The sequence below is a fragment of the Colobus angolensis genome, unplaced genomic scaffold (assembly GCF_000951035.1).
Source record: "Colobus angolensis palliatus isolate OR3802 unplaced genomic scaffold, Cang.pa_1.0 Scaffold8, whole genome shotgun sequence".
Taxonomy (NCBI): Eukaryota; Metazoa; Chordata; class Mammalia; order Primates; family Cercopithecidae; genus Colobus; species Colobus angolensis.
In genome coordinates, this window is record NW_012121820.1 from 10,069,028 (window position 1) to 10,077,005 (window position 7,978).

The following is a 7,978-nucleotide window of genomic DNA, read 5'->3' on the forward strand; positions in this document are numbered from 1 at the left end:
ATATTATGTTTATATAAATATAAAATTAAATTTAATCTTAATATTACTAAGAATATAAAATATTAACCAGGTGTGGCAGCGTGCGCCTGTAGCCCCAGCTACTCGGGAGGCTGAGGCAGGAGAATCCCTTGAACCTGGGAGGCGGAGGTTGCAGTGAGCCGAGATCATGCCACTACACTCCAGCCTTGGCAACAGAGCAAGACTCCGTCTCAATAACCCCAACCTCCCGAGTAGCTGGGGTTATAGGCGCACACCACCACGCTGGCTAATTTTTTTGTATTTTTAGTAGAGATGGGTTTCTCCAGGCTGGTCTTGAAATCCTGATCTCAGGTAATCCACCCACCTCGGCCTCCCAAAGTGCTAGGATTATTGGAGTGAGCCACTGCACCCAGCAAAAAAAGAACTATATTACTGTTAACTATTATTACTACTGTAATTCTTCAGCTGCCCTCACTCTTACCCTTTGAGGCCCACACATTAGTCATCTGGTTTCAGGGAGAGGCAGGACCTGACAGCTTGGGCAAGGTATCTACCCAAAGCAAGAGGCAGGGAAAAGCTGCAGAGTCCACTTGCAACCTGGAACTGGGGCCAGTTAACCAATGCCCTAGAGCCAAAGGAGCCTGGAGTCAGTGCTGTGAGTCAGGCAGCGGGGAGATCATGCTGGTGCCAGATGGAATCTGATGATCTCCACACATTTCCTCTCCACTTATCATCCTAGCAACAGATATGCCCTGGAGAGAGGATTCCTAGTGTTCGCTGCGCAACCACACCTGGGAGTGGTCTCTGGACTCTGGACTAATAACATACAAACTTTACCTCTGCTGGGAAACTTTTCCTGAACACGCCCCTGCTTGGACAGGGAGGCTCCAGGTATTTGGTTATTCCACAGTTTTTGCCCCAACCCAGGCTCCAGACCCAGGCCTGACCTAGTGTTGGGAAGATAAGGATCAAATCAACTCATTAAATGCTCAGGGCTCAGCACCAGTTTGGACACCAAACACTGATTGATAGTAAGTAGAATCACATGGCCCTTCTGGCTACAGCCTTCCCCCTCCACCTCCAGAGCATCCTCCTTATCATTCTTGTCCTCATCGCACTTCCTCCACCCACTATTTTACTTCTCTCTCAAGAGAAAGGACAGCCTGTGCACATTTTAAGCTTCAGACCTTTACTATAGCTTGGCTTCTGGTAGGTACTCATGGAAGGGGTTTTACACATTCCATTTAAATTGAGTGGATGCAATGTTACAAAGCTAACATTTGGGCTGGAGAGTTAGGCTTGGACCTCAAATGAGAAAGCTGGGAATGCTAGAGTTTGAATTGTATCTCACAAAATATGGGACATCAAAAGAGATTCAGGCTGGGCACTGTGGCTCATGCCTATAATCCCAGCACTTTAGAAGGCCAAGGTGGGCGAACCACTTGAGGTCAGGACTTCGAGACCAGCCTGGCCAACATGGTGAAACCCCATATCTACTAAAAATACAAAAATTAGCTGGGCATGGTGGCACGAACCTGTAGTCTCAGCTACTCAGGAGGATGAGGCACGAGAATCGCTTGAACCCAGGAGAAGGAGGTTGCTGTGAGCCCAAATTGTGCCACCACACTCCAGCCTGGGTGACGGAGCGAGACTGTCTCAAAAAAAGATATTTGGGGCCAGGTGCAGTGGCTCATACTTGTAATAATCCCAGCACTTTCTGGGAGGGCAAAGTGGGAGGATTGCATAAAGCCAGGAGTTCGAGACCAGCCTGGGCAACATAGTGATACGCCCCTGTCTGTATAAAAAATTTTGTTAAATCAAAACCTAAATACCAAGTTAAACTATTACATACAACTGTTGGCTGGGTGCAGTGGCTCACCTGTAATCCTGTAATCCCAACACTTTGGGAGGCCAAGGTGAAAGGATCGTTTGAGGCTAGGAGCTCAGGACCAGCCTGGATAACACAGCCTGGATAATGAGAGAGAGACAGATTTTGAAACAAAGGGATGTTTTTCAGACACTTCTGTCCCACCTCCAGGGCATCAGTATAGAGAACAGACACAGTAGCAAACAAGTGACCATATAGGCACATGAGGCCAAGGACTTGGCCTGGAAAGGGACACTTTCTACAATAGTGTGGATCTCAGTGGAAGGAGGAGGGAAAGCAATTCAATTACTTGATTCAAGGAATCAAAATAAATCAATGCCCGCTTTTTTTTTTTTTTTTTTTTTTTTTTTTGAGATAGAGTTTCACTCTGTATTGCCCAGGCTGGAGTGCAATGGCTCGTGATCTTGGCTCACTGCAACCTCCGCCTCCTGGGTTCAAGCAATTCTCCTGCCTCAGCTTCCCAAGTAGCTGGGATTACAGGCTAATTTTATATTTTTAGCAGAGATGGGTTTTTGCCATGTTGGTCAGGCTTGTCTAGAACTCCTAGCCTGAAGTAATCAGCCCACCTTGGCCTCCCAAAGTGCTGGGGTTACAGGCATGAGCCACTGTGCCCGGCCCCCAGTGTCTGCTTTTACTACTCAAAAGATTGCGATTACATTAATAACCATTTGCAAAGCACCTATCTTTGAATTCCAGAAATGGACTATCAAAGTATTCAGATCAGAAAATAATAACAGCTTGGCTGGGCAAGGTAGCTCACGCATGTAATCCCAGCACTTTGGAAGGCCAAGGTGGGCTGATTACTTCAGGCTAGGAGTTCGAGACCAGCTTGGCCACCATGGTGAAACCCCATTTCTACTGAAAATACAAAAATTAGCCAGGTGTGGTGCTGCTCGTCTGTAGTCCCAGCTACTAAGGAGGCTGAGGCACAAGAATTGCTCGAACCTGGGAGGCAGGGGTTGCAGTGAGCCCAGATCTCGCCACTGCACTCTGAGCTAGGTGATAGAGTGAGACCCTGATTCGGAAAAAAAAAAGAAAAAGATAAGAATAACAGGATGACTTTCCTAGGGAAGACACTATGTGCCTGGCCCCATATTAAGAGTTTTACATTCATTTTGCCTTTTTCGTTTTAGAGATGAGGTCTCACTCTGGTTCAAGGCTGTAGTGACCTATGACGGCACCACCGCACTCCAATCTGGGGAGCTGCAGCGCAATGGTGCCATCATAGCTCACTGTAGCCTCGAACTCCTGGGCTCAAACGAGCTCAAACTCCTGGGTTCAGTCCTCCCATTTCAGTTTCCCAACTTGCTGGAGGTTCAGGCATGAGCCACTGTGCTGGCTTATTTTGCATTTAATGTTTATTACTCTGTGCGGCAGGTAACATTTTAACAAACAAATTAAGACACAGAGATATTAAGTAAATTGCACTGATCACACAGCTAAGGGCTGGTAGCTTGAAGCAAAACATCCACAACTTGGTATTAGATGGGAGAGTACCATTTGTGATGTATACTGAAAGTCTGAGTCTAGGCTACAACTAGAGGTTAGTCATAATGAGAAAATCCAACCATCCATATTCTCAGGAAGCTCACCAACCACCGGTACAGAAGAAAATGACTGGAAAATTAGCTCCGTACAGGTGAAGATCAATTGCCAGGACTGTGAATGCCCACCCAACAGGATCACTGAAGGCTCTTTAGAGCTGGATGATTTAGGAATTTGCAATGCAGGGAATGGCACAGGAAATAGCCAGTGCATGGCAAGGAGGAGGGGGATTAGGAAGTACTCAGGGATTGGCAAGGGTTCAAAATTATTCTTGACTCTTCTCTCTCATCACGTATCTGATCCACCTGCAAATCCTATATCCAGTGGCAAAAGCACATGAAAAGATGCTCAATACCCTGTAATTAGGGGAATGTAAATTAAAACCACAATGAGATTTACGTGCCTATTAGAATGGCTAAAATTGAAAAAGACTAATTATACCAAATGTTGATGAAGATGGGGAGCAATTAGAATTCTCAAATACTGCTGGTGGGAATACAAAATTGTACAACTACTTTGAAAACTATTTCTTTTTCTTTCTTTCTTTCTTTTTTTTTTTTGAGATGGAGTCTCGCTGTGTCACCCAGGCTGGAATGCAGTGGCGCAATCTCGGCTCACAGCAACCGCTGCCTCCCAGGTTCAAGCAATTCTTCTGCCTCGGCCTCCCAAATAGCTGGGACTACAGGCACACGCCACCATACCTGGCTAATTTTGTATTTTTAGGAGAGCCAGGGTTTCACCACGTTGGCCAGGGTGGTCTCAAACTGGCTGGTCTCCTGACCTCGTGATCTGCCTGCCTCGACCTCCCAAAGGCTGGGATTACAGGCGTGAACCACCATGCCCAGCCTGAAAACTGTTTTTTAAAAACTTAAATAGGGCCAGGCGTGGTGGCTTATGTCTGTAATCCTAGCACTTTGGGAGGCTGAGGCAGGCAGATCACAAGGTCAGGAGTTTGAGAGACCAACCTGATCAACAGTGGAACCCCGTCTCTACTAAAAATACAAAAAAAATTAGCCGGGCATGGTGATGTGCACCTGTAATCCCAGCTACTCAAGAGGCTGAGGCAGGAGAATCACTTGAACTCGAGAGGTGGAGGTTGTAGTGAGCCAAGATCACACCACTGCACCCCAGCCTGGATGACAAAGGGAAACTCTGTCTCAAAAAAAAAAAAAAACCTTAAATATACACCTATCATATCACCTAGCCACTCCAAGAAAAATGAATACATATCTCCACACAAAGCTTTTAGATAGCTTTGTTTGTTACAACCCCAAACTGGAAACAACCTAAATGTCAACAGGTGACTGGATAAACAAATTATAGATAAAAAACAAATCTATCCATACAGTGGAATTCTACTCAACAAAATGAATAAATTATTGATAAAATATAAATGTTACAAACTAATTGTGCTAAAAGAAGCAAAAGAGAACATACTGTATTATCTTTTTTTTTAATTTGAAATTTTTTAGAGACAAGGTCTGGCTCTATAGTCCAGGCTGGAGGGCAGTGGAGCCATCTGGGCTTACTGCAGCCTCTGTCTCCCAGGCTCAAGCCATCCTCCCACCTCAGCCTCCTGAGTAGCTGGAACTACAGGTACACACCACCATGTCAGGCTAATTTTTTTTTTCTTTTTTTTTTTGAGACTGAGTTTCGCTCTGTCACCCCTGCTGGAGTACATTAGTATGATCTCGGCTCACTGCAACCTCCACCTCCTAGGTTCAAGTGATTCTCCTGCCTCAGCCTCCCAGGTAGCTGGGATTACAGGCAAGAGCCACTGCACCTGGCTAATTTTTGTATTTTTAGTAGAGATAGGGTTTCGCCACGTCAGGCTGGTCTCGAACTCCTGACATCAAGTGATCCACCCACCTAGGCCTACCAAGGTGGTGGGATTACAGGTGTGAGCCACCATGCCCGGCCTATAAGACTATTTATATAAAACTCTAGGCCGGGCGCGGTGGCTCGCGCCTGTAATCCCAGCTACCTGGGAGACTGAGGCAGGAGAATCACTTGAATCCGGGAGGCAGGGTTGCAGTGAGTCAAGATCATGCCATTGCACTCCAGCCTGGGTGACAGAGCGAGACTCCGTCTCAAAAAAAAAAAAAAAAAAAAAAACTCTAGAAATTACACACAAATCTAAAGTGACAATGGTTGTGGAGAGGATACAAGGAGACACAAGGACAGAATCTGGCGCATCATGGGTATGTACCGTTTGCATGACTCCAGGGGCCCCTTCTGAGTCACTGGAAAAAGTGTGGGGCCATTGACTAAAGGACAGGGCTATTAACGCTTCCTGGGTTTTTCCAGGCTCATGCCAGTCCCAGCGGTTTCCTTAGGTATGCAGTTGCAAAGGGGGATAATTTACTCTCTAAGAAATCATCTAATCCAAATCCCTTGCATTCCTGATGAGACTCAGTGCCAGGACCCTGGGCTACATTATACACACCACATGGCGAGGCCCCCACCCCTGACCTCTGCCCTGCACCCCCTGAAGCATCAGCTTTCGCCAACACTTAATTTTTCTGTCACTTGTAGTTCGGCAATCAAACAGGGAAGGACTTGCGGGGTAGGGAGTTTGGGTGCAAAGTGCAGAAAGGGAGAAACTGCAGGTGAATGCTAAGGCCTGTCCAGAGGCGGGTGGACCCAACCGCAATCTCCTCCAGCCTTGCCGCAGCTCCTGACAATTTCCTCACCCTCCTCGGTGAAAACCGGAGGGGAATGTCAGGCCTTAGAGTCAACCCGAGAGTCTCCCCGTCCGCAGGTGACCCGGGGCAAGTGACGTGCCCTGTTTCCAGTGGCCTTCCATGTAAACCGAGGCCAAAGGCTCCAGGCTGTCCGATCTCAGCGCCCGCGCCCCAGACCGCACCGTCTGGAAGGCGCAGGGGAACTCCGAGATCCCAGTCTGAGCCCGCGCCTGGGATCAGACGGCGCGCGGGGCATCGCGGGAGTCGCGTCCCTGACGTCACCGTGGGGCGCCCATGCGCAGGGGCACCTTGAGCCGGGCTACTGGGGCTCTGGAGCTCTAGCCAGTCCCGCGTCCCAGAGCCTTGTTCTCGGAGGCGGCATCTCTTCGTGTGGAGGACGGATGAAAGAAAGTCACAGGGATGAGAGGGAGCAAGGCCGAGACGTCGCAGGCCTCGGACATTGGGTCGCCCCCGGCCCTGAACCGTCCCTGACTTCCCAGTGTGGCTCAGAGGCTCTGGACCAGCTCCTCACACTGCATGCTCGGTGTCCCGTTTTCAGCTCTTACTAGGTTAATTTCTCTCAGCAATTAAGATTGTGAGCTGCGGAAGGGCAGCCCTGTAAGGTTGCCCAAGTGGTTTCATCTTGCCCTCTGCCTAGACACTACCGATTTATCAAGACAGGGCAATTGCAGTAGAGAAATAGTAATTCACGCGCGGAGCGGGCTGTGCGGGAGACCAGAGTTGTATTATTACTCAAATTAGTCTCCCCGAAAACTCGGGGATCAGAGGGTTTTGTTTTTTGTTTTTGAGACGGGAGTCCCGCTCTGTTGCCCAGGCTGGAGTGCAGTGGTGCGATCTCCAGTTATTTTTACACCGTTACCTGCCAGGACTGGTATATATGTTTTCTTTTTTTGTTTTTTGTTTTTGATTGTCGTTGCTTTTTTATTTTTAAAAGTCGGAACACTTGTTCAAGTCGGCTATTTTTCATTTTCACGATCTTATGTACCAGGAAGTTTGTGGATAGTGAATAGCAGCTGGGATAAAGGGGCATTTTTGTGGCTCATGTTTGAATTTAAAAACACCCCCGCTCACCACTTTAGCGAGTTGATTAAGCTTAATTTTACTAATAAAAACTAATCTGACATCACCACCTATGAAATGTTCTTGCCAAAAATGTTTAATTCACAGTCAAGCCTTCAGACCTAACTTCAGTTTACAGGAAATAAAGGGTGAGGAAGTTCCTTTATAGGAACAAATTAATAGACACTATGATGAAGCAATGAGATAAATCCAGAATGTGAGATATTCTGCAAGACACCTAATTTGGTCTTTTCAAAACGTCAGTATATGATCAGGAGCAGTGGCTTATGCCTGTAAACCAAATACTTGGGGAGGCCAAGGTGGGAGGATCACTTGAGCCCAGGAGTTCCAGACCAGCCTGGGCAACACAGTGAGACCCTGTCTCTACAAAAAATTAAAGAATTTGCTGGACGTGGTGGTGTGGAGGCTAAGGTGGGAGGATCGTTTGAGTACAGAAAGTCGAGGCTGCAGTGAGCTATGATTGCACCACTGTATTCCATCCTGGGTAACAGCAAGACCCTGTCTGAAAAAAAAAAAATCATTTAAGAAAGAAAAGAGATAGGGAGACTGTTCTGGATTTAAAGAGACAGTCAAATACAATGTGTGAACCCTGACTAAATCCTCGCTTGAAAAAAACATCTATAAAACACATTTTGGGGGCAATTAGGGGATAGTCTGAATATGCATTAAACATTAGGTAATAGGCCCAGCGCGGTGGCTCATGCCTGTAATCCCAGCACTTTGGGAGGCCGAGACGGGTGGATCACGAGGTCAGGAGCTCGAGACCATCCTGGCTAACATG